General features: G+C 41.8%; 1 pseudogene; it reads left to right on the plus strand.

Moving 5' to 3' along the window:
- Positions 1-9628: 9628 nt before the first annotated feature.
- Positions 9629-10217, plus strand: LOC108519212 (40S ribosomal protein S15a pseudogene; annotated as a pseudogene).
- Positions 10218-12620: the final 2403 nt, after the last annotated feature.

A 12620-nucleotide genomic window follows, 5' to 3' on the forward strand; every position in this document is an offset into this window, starting at 1 on the left:
TTTTAGTAGAAATGGGGTTTCACCATGTTGGTCAGGCTGGTCTCAAACTCCAGACCCCAGGTGATCCTCCCGCCTCGGCCTCCCAAAGTGCTGGGATTACAGTTGTGAGCCACCTCACCCAGCTCTTGCTCTCACTCTCTCTCTCTCTCTCTCTTTCTCTGCTTCTGGCAGTGGTTTCATTTCTTCCTCAGTTTTGGCTTCTGTGAGGCTGCACTTCCTTTGGTCCTGCTTCCTGCTGGGCAGGCCCTTCCTTTTCTCAATGCCTTGTGTATTTGCTTCACTGTCACACTTGGCCTTTCCGCTCTTTCAATGTCTTTGTAATTAGTTTCCCATATCAATCATCCTGTACTGAACCACCCTTGCAAGCTCCGCTTTCCTGAATGGCCCCTGTCCCATTTTCCTAGCTGAATCAACAGTTCAGAAGGAGAGGAGAGGCAAGTGAGAAAGAAATGCCGCAAAGTGGTTCTCCCTTCCCAAAGACAAGGAACTGGGTTACTTTTCATTGTAAGCTTAAATTCTCTCCTCACAGCTCTACAAAGTAGCTGAAATGGAAGTTCAAAAGTAAGATTAAATTAACTATAGAAAATGAAGGAATTTATCCTTTTTGAATTCATCCCAGTTTGAGACAGTTACATTTCAACTTCTTCATAAATGTCGTTATGAACATGAATTTTCATAACATTTAATTTCATATCATCCATATTTTATGTATTATTATACAGCTTCCATTTTTAACAATGTTCCTATGAGTAGCCCCAGTGACCCTGTTTATCCTGTGGGATCTGGCCTCTGTGTTACAGTTGATTAGAATAGAGGTGAATATAATCCCAGCCTGTGACAGCCACTCTCTCTCTCCCAAGACTGTGGAACTGAGATTTTGATATTCTAGTTAGTCTCTATTAAATCCCTTAATTTGGAAGGCATGTTAATACAGGAGCTGTGGGGCAGCCACCTTCTCTCTTGCCCAAACACACAAATCAGTTAGTAGAAAGAGAGCAAACCAACAGTGAAACAGATATTCGGAATGCAGCTAAAGTCACTTCACTGAATAAACTATGCTGTCCTAGGAGGCAGAGCCCTAGATTAGATCAGTAATGATGAATAGATTTCAACAAAACAAATCTCACATTTCAACTTTTCTTTGATACTGTTCTTTTTTTTTTTTTTTTTTTTTTTGGAGACAGAGCCTTGCTCTATCCCACAGGTGGGAATGCAGTGATGCGATCTCGGCTCACTGTAACCTCCATCTCCTGGGTTCAAGCGATTCCCCTGCCTCAGCCTCCCAAGTAGCTGGGATTACAGGCATGCACCACCAAGCCGGGCTACTTTTTGTATTTTAGTAGAGATAGGGTTTCACCATGTTGGCTAGGCTGGTCTTGAACTCCTGACCTCAGGTGATCCACCTGCCTCAGCCTCCCAAAGTGCTGGGATTACAGTTGTGAGCCACCGCACCCAGTCAGTTGTTGTTTTTTAATCTTTGGGAGAAACATTTAAATTTGAAGCTAAAAGATCTTTCTCCCTTTCTCTCTTGCTCTTCTCTCCCTTTCTCCCTTGCTCTTCTCTCCCTTTTTCCCTTTCTTTTTCTTACCCTTCTTCCCTCCCTCCTTCCACTTTTTTCCCTTTTTGTTTTTCCTTTACTCCACATTTGTTTTTTTTCAAGACAAGGTCTCGCTCTGTTGCCCAGGCTATAGTACAGTGGCACAATCACAGCTCACTGCAGTTTCAAACTCCCAGCCTCAGGCCATCCTCCTGCCTCTGCCTCCTGAGTAGTGGGAACTATAGGCGCACACAACCACACTCAGCTAATTTTTGTAGAGATGGGGTTTTGCCATGTTGCCCAGGCTGGTTTCAAACTCCTGAGCTCAAGCAATCTGCCTACCTAGGCCTCCCAAAGTGCTGGGATTACAGGCATGAGCCACTGCGCCTGGCCTTCTCCACGTTTACTAACATCCTCTGCGCATTGTTCTGCCCTGGCTTCCTCACCAGGACAGAGGCAACTATAACAAGATTAGTTCCACTATCACACTGGAGGCAAAAGCCTGACACCAGTTTTAAAAAGCAAACAAAGCCTACATTTTAGGGAAACAGAAGAACCCTCTAGCACACATATAAGCCCTTCTTTCTGTACATGAAGTTCAGTTATTCTAGCCTTACCCCTCAATACATAGGCATTTATTATTTTCTCAAAAGGAGGTAATCCAAAGTCCCTCCTAGCAGCAATGTCACAAAATCATGAGACCACTATTTTTCCAGTTCAGTATCTCAAAAAAAAATTTACCTCTCCCTTTACTTGGGTCTTAATCTGGTCCAACTTTGAGATCTCATGATACTGCAACCTTAGACCAAATAAGAAATGTAATTCCTATCAACCATCTGTTATATACCACAATGGAGAGCAAATACAACTACAATGAAAACTTCCATTTAGAACATGGAAAAGGGGGAAGAAACCACAGGACATGTACCATCTGTTGCTGGACAGAATTAATAAAGCAAAGCAGAGAACCACAGCATCTCATGGGCATCATTTGGTTGACATTGCAACAGTGAGAGCTCCATTGCCAACAAATCTAGCTTCTCTGATACTGCCTTCTGGGATTGTTTCTATTGTCAAGGGAGCATCTGAAAGGACATTAGAGGAGACTACCCTGTTTGGAGGAGAGAGGATGGGTATATCTCACAATTCACTTTTTGTTAAAGGCATTGGAGTCCAAAAATGCCCTGAGGATCTTAGGGTCTCCAAAGAACTAGTTTTAATAAATCACAGGCCTGTTACACAAATTGTGTTTTCCGGCCGGGCACGGTGGCTCAAGCCTGTAATCCCAGCACTTTGGGAGGCCGAGACGGGTGGCTCATGAGGTCAGGAGTTCGAGACCATCCTGGCTAACACGGTGAAACCCCGTCTCTACTAAAAAATACAAAAAAAGCTAGCCGGGCGAGGTGGCTGGCGCCTGTAGTCCCAGCTACTCGGGAGGCTGAGGCAGGAGAATGGCGTAAACCCAGGAGGCGGAGCTTGCCGTGAGCTGAGATCCGGCCACTGCACTCCAGCCTGGGCGACAGAGCGAGACTCCGTCTCAAAAAAACAAAACAAAACAAAACAAAAAACAAATTGTGTTTTCCCAGTGCTATAATTCTAATAAAAACTTAGTCACCTGTCCATCAGTTTCATGTTAGGGGAAATTCCTAAAATAAACACCAAAATGCTGTCAGGTCAGCAGGGCTGCTAAATTGAAGAGCCAAGGCTGGCCTACACCCATGGGGTTTCCATTTCTTAGCAGCAACTCTGGGGGCAATATATATCCCAGTACACTCTGTTTGACAAACTTTGCATCAGGACAGCATGAAGAAGACTAACTGGGCTGGCAGAGAGGTCTTCTCTATTCCCTAAAATATTGCCTGGTGATCTGAATTCACAGCATCCTGAATCTACGCTCCTAGGTTGCAGACCTCAAACTTGGCCCAAATAAACTCTCTACTTACATTTAAAAGACATATAATATAAATACAAATATAATATATATGATGTGTGTGCATGTATATATGTATGTGTGTTTGTGTGTGTGTATATATATGTACCAGTCCAATGTATTTTTACAGGTAGTGACATCCTATTTGATTTGCCAGGAGAGAAGCCAGTGTGAGGTTTTGATTTCCTATTTGATTTTGCCAGAAGGGAAGCCAGTGTAATGTACTGAATAACCAGTCCAATGTATTTTGTACTGGTAGTGACAATCCTATTTGATTTGCAGGAGGGACAGTGTAATGTACTGGAATACCAGTCCAAATGTATTTTGTACTGGGTAAGTGACTCTAATTTGATTTGCCAGGAGGGGAAGCCAGTGTGAGGTTCTCTAATGTAGCTCAGGGAGCCAAGATTCCCCAAACTCTCCATTCCATTCATGCCTTCCCACTCCAGTTGCCAGGATCTCAAACTTCCCACTCAGCATTTCACACTTACATACAGAAAAGGAAGTGAATCAAAGAACTTGACTTCTGTACCTCAGTCCATAAAATGATTACTTTCTTCATTCAGATCTCCACATTCTCAATTCCCAACTTCCTTTTTTCTAGTCACATCCAGAAAAATCTCCATAGAAGAATGTAAATTTCTGGTTGTACCTTATTGAAAGTGCTCAGGAAAAATCAACGCAATCTGATTTATCAGTCTGAGTCTAATCATGAGATAGAAACCACACAATAATTTGAACAGAGAAAGTGTAATATTAAAAATTTTAAATTGTAATAGATTTTATAGGCTGAACCGTATCCTTTTCTCTCCCCAATTCCTATGTTTAAGTTCTAACCCCTAGTACCTTAGAATGTGACTCTTTTGGAGGTACAGCCTTTTAAAAGTAATTAAGTTAAAATGGGGGTGATACTAACTATAACTGGCAACTCAATAAATACCTAAGAGATGGTACAACCACTGCAAATGGTGGGGGAAACAAGCAAACAGTGTTCTGTGCTTTAAGCTTCATCCAAAGTCTGGAGAGAGACCAGTGGGTGAAAAAAATAGCAACAGAGAGTAAAGTTGTTGTCTCTATATTTAAATACTTTATTTTTGAAATCCTAAGAACTTTGCCAGTAAGATGACATTTCTTCTTTCCTAAATTTCACTGACAATTATAATTTCCTAAACTGGGTGTCATAGAACTATATATACACCGTGGTATTTGCTTAAGATTTTTTGTTTGTTGTTTTTTTCTTTGTGTTTAAAAAACACAAAACATGACATTTACCATTCTGACCTTTTTTTTTCAGATGGAGTCTTGCTGTATCACCTAGGATGGAGCCCAGTGGTGAGATCTTAGCTTACTGCACTGCAACCTCTGCCTCCTGGGTTCAAGCTATTCTCCTGCCTCAGCCTCCTGAGTAGCTGGGATTATAGACTTACAGGCCTGCGCCACCACGCCCAGTTAATTATTGTATTTTTAGTAAAGACAGGGTTTCACCATGTTGGTCAGGCTGGTCTTGAACTCCTGACATCGTGATCCGCTTACCTCAGCCTCCCAAAGTGCTGGGATTACAGGCGTGAGCCACCGCGCCCAGCCCTTATTTGTTTGTTTGTTTGTTTATTTATTTATTTATTTTTGAGATGGAGTCTCGCATAGTCACCCAGGCTGGAGTACAGTGGCGCCATCTTAGCTCACTGCAGGCTCCGCCTCCCGGGTTCATGCCATTCTCCTGCCTCAGCCTCCTGAGTAGCTGGGACTATAGGCGTCCACCACAACGCCCGGCTAATTTTTTGTATTTTTAGTAGAGACAGGGTTTCATGACCTTTTTTAAGTGTATAAGACAGTAGTGTTATCTATAGTCACCTTGTTATGCAACAGATCTCTAAAACTTTTTATCTCGCGGAACTGAAACTCTGTACCCATGAACAACTCCCCTTTTCTACTTTCAACTACCATTCTGCTTTCTGTTTCTAAGAGTTTGATCACTTTATTAAGTTTTTTAAATTAGAAAGTTACTGTTTCTCTCTTTAAGGTAGTTTTAAAACCAGCATGCCTCAAGGCCAAAATTTCTGGAGGATACATCCTTGAAATACTGTCAAAGGACAGTATGATTTTGTTATAAGACTTTGACCTTCTTGCATACATTACTAAGAGTGTTTCAAAGGCACAAAGTGAAACACCCTTAGAGGTATATCAAAACATAGTGGATAGGCCGGGCGTGGTGGCTCACGCTTGTAATCCTAGCATTTTGAGAGGCCAAGATGGGCAGATCACCTGAGGTCAGGAGTTTGAGACCAGCCTTTCAACATTGTGAAACCCTGTCTCTACTAAAAAGACAAAAATTAGCTGGGCGTGGTGGTGCGTGCCTGTAATCCCAGCTACCCGGGGGTCAGAGGCAGGAGAATCGCTTTAACCCAGGAGGCAGAGGTTGTAGTGAGCCGAGATTGCACCACTGCACTCCACCCTGGGCGACAGACCGAGACTTCATCTCAAAACAAAAGGAAAACAAAAACATAGTGGATATAAGAGCTAAACATTTTATTCATTTTACCTGATACCTATTCCATTTTATTTGGTTACCTAGGTTGACTCTGTAGCAGATTACTACACTGTATCATCTAGAGCCAATTAAACTCAGCAACTATAATATATAATATACAGTTATACTTCAGAACTAGCACTATAGCTTTAAAATGAACACAAAATAATACTGCTTCTCCTATAAGAGCTATATCACTGGACTAAATCTTTACTTTAGAACTCTGTCCAGGAGAGAAGTTGTCTGTAGCTGGGTTCACTTGATGGGCATATCTCTAAAGAGAAGGAATGCATCTGGCTTGAAGACATTATTTATTAAGAACATCTTGTGTAAGCATATCAAACTACTTAGTCACTAATTTATTTGTCAGATGTTTATGTAGTGCCTACAGAGATGCATGACACTGTGCTAACTTCCGGAAACAATAATGCACAAATTTAGACATAGGGCTGCTTTCTTCATTATAATTTTGCTTCCCATGTGGGCTTTAATACTAAGAAAGCACACTGAAAAGCTAACATGAATATCTTCATCCATTTTTTAGCCATTCATTCATCCGGTCAATGAACATGTTGTTATGGACTGCATGTTTGTGTCTTCCAAAATTAATACGTTGAAGCCCTAACCCACCATTTGATAGTATTTGGAGATGGGGCATTTGGATGGTAATTAGGATTAGATGAGGTCAGGAGAGTGGAGCCCTGAGAGGAGATTAATCCCCTTATAAGAGACTCCAGAGATCTCTCTCTCTTTCTCTCCCTCCCCACCTTGTAAGGATGCAGTGAGAAGTTGGCTGTCCAAAAATCTGTTACTGAAGTCACTCAGTCTATGGTATTTTTTTATTGTAGCCTGAACAGATTGACACATGAATTGAATTTCTAGTAAAGCCCTGTGACTACAAAGATAAATCCCAACCTTTGCCCTTAAGGAACTCCCCATCTCGTGGATCTCAGATACATTTAATATGATACCTGTAGCAATCGATGTATGGTCAAGGGGTACTGGTGATATAAAGGATGGTGTGACTGACTCTACTTGGGTGAGTCAAGGAGGTCTCTTTAGAAAAATAATGAAATTCATTTCAGGCTGAGGAAAAAGTGTGCAAAATCACAGAGGAATGAAACAACACGATGTGTTGGGGATGGAAGAACTAGGGCAACAATAAAATATTTCCTAAAACCTTAGAAGCAGTGACAAGGATTGCTCTATGAGAATTAAATTAAAACTAACTAAAGCAAAGTTTAAATATAATAATTTAAAGATACACATTTCTTCCCAAGCTAACTTGACAGTAAACTGAATGATGTATTTTTTTTTCTTTTCTTTTTTTTTTTTTAGAGATTTGGTCTCACTCTGTTGCCCAGGCTGGAGTGCAATGGCATGATCATAGCTCATTGCAGCCTTGAACTCCTGGGCTTACACAATCCTCATGCCTCAGCCTCCCAAGTAGCTGGGACTACTACAGGCACATGCCACCATGCCCAGCTATGAATGATGTATTCACCGATCTTTTTTATTATTATTATTACTATTTTTAAGCTATATCCTACAGGAAGGATATTCACTTACCTAATGGCAGTAACAATCAAAAAGTGCCACTATTTAACCGTTATTAGACTTTATTATGTACCACTCCTTTTTTTGTCGTTATGAATGGTGGTGTAATAAATTTCATCCTGCATATAGATTCCATTTGGATTAGAGTGCCAGGAAATATTTCCAGATGTAGAATTACTGGGCCAAGAGGTGAGATATCACTACCAACTTGCTTTGAAATGTGTAAGTTATACCACTATCACCAGCACAATATGCCATATCATCCTTTCATGAGGGATTATTAATTGAGAAATTTTGCTAATAGACTGAATCAAAAAATATTTATTGAAGACTAGGCCTGGTAGCTCATGCTTGTGATCTCGGCACTTTGGGAGGCTGAGGTGGGTCACTTGAGCCCAGGAGTTTGCAACAACTTAGGCAACATAGTAAGACTCTGTCTCTACAAAAAATTTTAAAAATTAGCTAGATGTGTGTGCCTATAGTCCCAGCTACTCAGGAGGCTGAGGCAGAAGGATCACTCGGGCCTGGGAGGTCAAGGCTGCAGTGAGCCATGTCACACCACTGCACTCCAGCCTGAGTGAGAGGGTGAAACCATGTCTCAAAAAAAAGAAAAAAATTTATTAGAGGTAACACTATGCCAGACATTATGCTGAGAGAAAAACGGTACATGATTAGAGTGGTCAAGTTAATGTCTTTGATTACTGGTAATATTAGGATTTTTTTCTTCTTTCAAAAATGGGGTTTTATGGCGAGATGGCTCACGCCTGTAATCCTAGCAATTTGGGAGGCCGCGGTGGGTGGATCACTTAAGGTCAGGAGTTTGAGACCAGCCTGGCCAACAAGGTGAAACACCGCCTCTGCTAAAATACAAAAATTAGCTGGGCATGGTGGTACACGCCTGTAATCCCAGCTACTCAGGAGGCTGAGGCAGGAGAATCGCTTGAACCCGGGAGGCAGAGGTTGAATTGAGCTGAAATCACACCACTGTACTCTAGCCTGGGTGACAGGGCAAGACTCTGTCTTAAGTGCTGGGATTTCATGTCTAAAAAAAAAAAAAAAAAAAAATGGGAGGAAGTGTTGCTATGTCGCCCAGGCTGGAGTACAGTGGCTATTCACAGGCACTATCATAGTACACTATCGCCTCAAACTCCTGAACTCAAGCAATCCTCCTGCTTTATGCTGGATGTTTTATATATGTGTTATCATCACACACTGATAATGTGTATGTGTATGTATCATCAGTAGTTCTCATGATAGACAGCTGAAATATTTACTAAGTACCTGACGTGCCATTGTTTCAGATTTTGTAGACTTTAGTGGTGAATACTTGCAATCAAAAATGTATATTCTAGAGAGAGGAAATAAACAATAAAAATGAAAATAAATGCATAAGATAACTTCCCATTCTAGTCCAGTTATGGAGACATTACAATAAAACAATAGACAAATTTGGTGGAGGAGTGACTTTGACTGGAATTACAAGGGAATTCCTTTATGAGAAGATGACATTTGAGCTGAGAGTTGAATGACTTAGAAGGCAGTCATGTCAAACTCCCAGGGAAGAGCTTTTCAAACAGAAGGAATAGAAAGTGCCAAGATGCAGGACTCACCGTAAGTTTGGTGTGTTTAATAAACCTAACAGTGTGGATGAAGTATAAGGATCAAGGGAGAGAGTGGAATGAGATGAAGTTAGAGAGGTAGGCAGGGACCAGGCTGTGAAGGGCTTGGAAGGGCATGGAAAGGCCTTTAGAAGTTATTCTCATAATGATGGAGGCTGGGCATGTTGGCTCACACCTGTAATCTCAACACTTTGAGAAGCCAAAGCAAGAGAATGTGTGGAGTCCAAGAGTTAGAGACCAACCTGGGCAACATAGAGTTTCTACAAAAATTTTAAAACAGCCCAGCATGGTAGTGCATGTCTGTGATCCCAGCTACTAGGGAGGGTGAGGTGGGAGGATGGCTCGAGCCCAAAAGGTCGAGGTTGCAGTGAGCTGTAATCATACCACTGCACTCAACCTGGAAGACAGAGCGAGACCCTGTTTCAAAAAAACAAAAAACCTCTTTCCACCATCTTTCCACATCACCACAATGGTGCGCATAAATGTCCTGGCTGATGCTTTCAAGAGAATCAACAATGTCAAACACCAGGTTCTTATTGGGCCATGCTCCAAACTCATCATCCGGTTTCTAACTGTGATAATGAAGCATGGTTACATTGGTGAGTCTGAAATCATTGATGATCAGAGCCGGAAAAATTGTGAACCTCACAGGCAGGCTAAACAAGTGTGGAGTGATTAGCCCCAGATTTGATGTGCAACTCAAAGTTCTAAAAAAATGGCAGAATAATCTGCTCCCATCCCGCCAGTTTGGTTTCATTGTACTGACAACCTCAGCTGGCATCATGGACCATGAAGAAGCAAGACGAAAACACACAGGCGGGAAAATCCTGGGATTCTTTTTCTAGAGATGTAATATATATTTACAAAGAAACTGACTCGTGGACACACACACACACAACAACAACAAAGAAAACAGTGGAGGCCCTGGGAGCATTTTAAGCAGTGAGAACATGGCATGGCACAATCAGATTGACGCTTTTAAAGATCTCTCCAACTGCTATATGAAAAATGGACTTGTTTTTTTTTGAGACAGAGTTTTGCTCTTGTTGCCCAGGCTGCAGTGCAGTGGCACGATTTCAGCTCACTGCAACCTCCGCCTCCCAGGTTCAAGCAATTTTCCTGCCTCAGACTCCCGAGTAGCTGGGATTACAGGCATGCACCACCATGCCCAGCTACTTTTGTATTTTTAGTAGAGTCGGGATTTCTCCATGTTGGTCAGGCTGGTCTTGAACTCCTGACCTCAGGTGATCCACCCGTCTTGGCCTCCCAAAGTGCTGGGATTACAGGCGTGAGCCACTGTGCCTGGTCAATTTTTTGTATTTTTAGTAGAGATGGGGTTTCATCATGTTGGCCAGGCTGGTCTCAAACTCCTGACCTTAGGTGATTCACCTGCCTTGGCCCCCCGAAATGCAGGGATTACAGGCGTGAGCCACCATGACTGGCCGAGAAATGGACAATTTCTTACGTGTAGGCACACAGTCCAATTAGATAGCTCTACGGATCCAGGCAAGAGACGCTGATGGATGGAATAGAATTGTAAAAATGGAGATGGTGAGAAATGGGCAGATTGGAATACATGTCAATGACTTCCTGATGAATCCATGATAATTCCAGAGATTCTGTACATCTGGAGAGGGCCCAGGAAAGTGCAATTATAACAAGTATCCCAAGTGGTTCTGATGGCGGCACACAAGGAGTATACTGAGAAAATACTGTTGTGAGGGACAGAGAACATATTTGGCATTTTTGTTAATAAATAAGAAAGAATGATTCAAAAAAAGAAATCACTATCTTATGTCTGAGAAACTGACAGGTCTTTCATTTGATAAAATAATCCCAAACTTTAAGTAAAATTAACAAAAATATTACCATGGCAGGGCCAGGCGTGGTGGCTCATGCCTGTAATCCCAGAACTTTGGGAGGCTGAGGCAGGTGGATCATCTGAGGTCAGGAGTTTGAGACCAGCCTGACCAATATGGTGAAACCCCATCTCTACTAAAAACACAAAAATTAGCTGGGCATGGTGGTGCATGCCTGTAGTCCCAGCTACTCAGGAGACTGAGACAGGAGAACTGCTTGAACCTGGGAGGTAGAGGTTGCAGTGAACTGAGATCATGCCACTGCACTCCAGCCTGGGTAACAAACCAAGACTCCATCTCAAACAAAAAAGAAAAAGAAAATATTACCATGGCAAAAATGAACATCACTTCATGTTTTAGAAAGCTAGTCTCATTTTTACTTTTCACCCCTTCTTTCCACACATATTTTTAATGTCTTTACCCTGTGTACTTCCTGTCTTCTTTGTCAACTCTGCCTGGCTTGTACCTTCATGGTTGGTATTACTATTATGCCCCAGTATCCAGTTCTCTTCTACATGAGAAGACTGCACTTCCTCAATGCCTTGACATTACATATGGCCATGTGACTTGCATTGGCAAATAATGAACAGAAATTACCTGTGTAGCCAACACAGCGGCCTGTCGCAAGGGGTGATATAGGAACACACAGTGATATACAAATGCCATAAGATGAAAGTACCCTGGAATTCTGAAGCTGGAGAACAGCTTTCCTAGAGAATAGCCAGGAACCACTGTAGACTTTGGGTGAGCACTGGGATTTGGGACTTGTAATTGTAGCATAATCCAATTCACCTAGATCAATACCACTCCCTGTGATTCTCCTTCGTTGGGCTTCTTATATGTATACTTTGGTGGCAATGATTAGCCTTAAGATCCATGCACTGTCTTTGCTGAAATATTTAGGATTAAGATATCACATGATTTTCTAGTAATAATACAAAAACATAACTATTAGCTTCAAGGATCTCAGACATGAGTGTCCCTCTGTAATATTTTGTCTTACTTATTTCAATAAAGATAATCTAAATGATAAAGGTAAATCTTCTCAACTGATCCTGGGTTCCCTCAATCATCTAGAACGTCACTCAGCAGAGAAGCATCAGAGGTTTCATCAGTAACGGTTGTGTTCTGTCCTGTACATGTTCTTGCAAAAAATCAAAAAATTAATATGCTCATGACAATATGGGTACACATGACAGCTACAGCCATTTGAAACTTAGTATGGATTTAGCAGTGGGAAGAATCTATCTACATCTTACCTTTTAAATTTCAATGAAGCCTCTTGCTAGCAGAACGAATAATTCCACAGTGCTTAGTATTATGTTGGCCAAATCAGTTTCTAAGCCTTGGCACTATTACCATTTTGAGCAGGATAATGCTTTGTTGCGAGGGGCTGTCTTGTGCACTGTAGAATGCTGAACAGCATCCCTGACCTCTGTCTAGATCTCAGGCCACTAGCATACCTGAGACAACCCAAAATGTGTCTAGACATTGCCAATGTCTGCTGGGAGACAAAATTATCCCCAGTTGCAAACTACTGGCCTAAATGAATGTATACCTTTCATTCATCATTGTTCCTCAGTGATGAAGA

The sequence above is a fragment of the Rhinopithecus bieti genome, unplaced genomic scaffold (genome assembly GCF_001698545.2).
Source record: "Rhinopithecus bieti isolate Rb0 unplaced genomic scaffold, ASM169854v2 scaffold_44774, whole genome shotgun sequence".
Taxonomy (NCBI): Eukaryota; Metazoa; Chordata; class Mammalia; order Primates; family Cercopithecidae; genus Rhinopithecus; species Rhinopithecus bieti.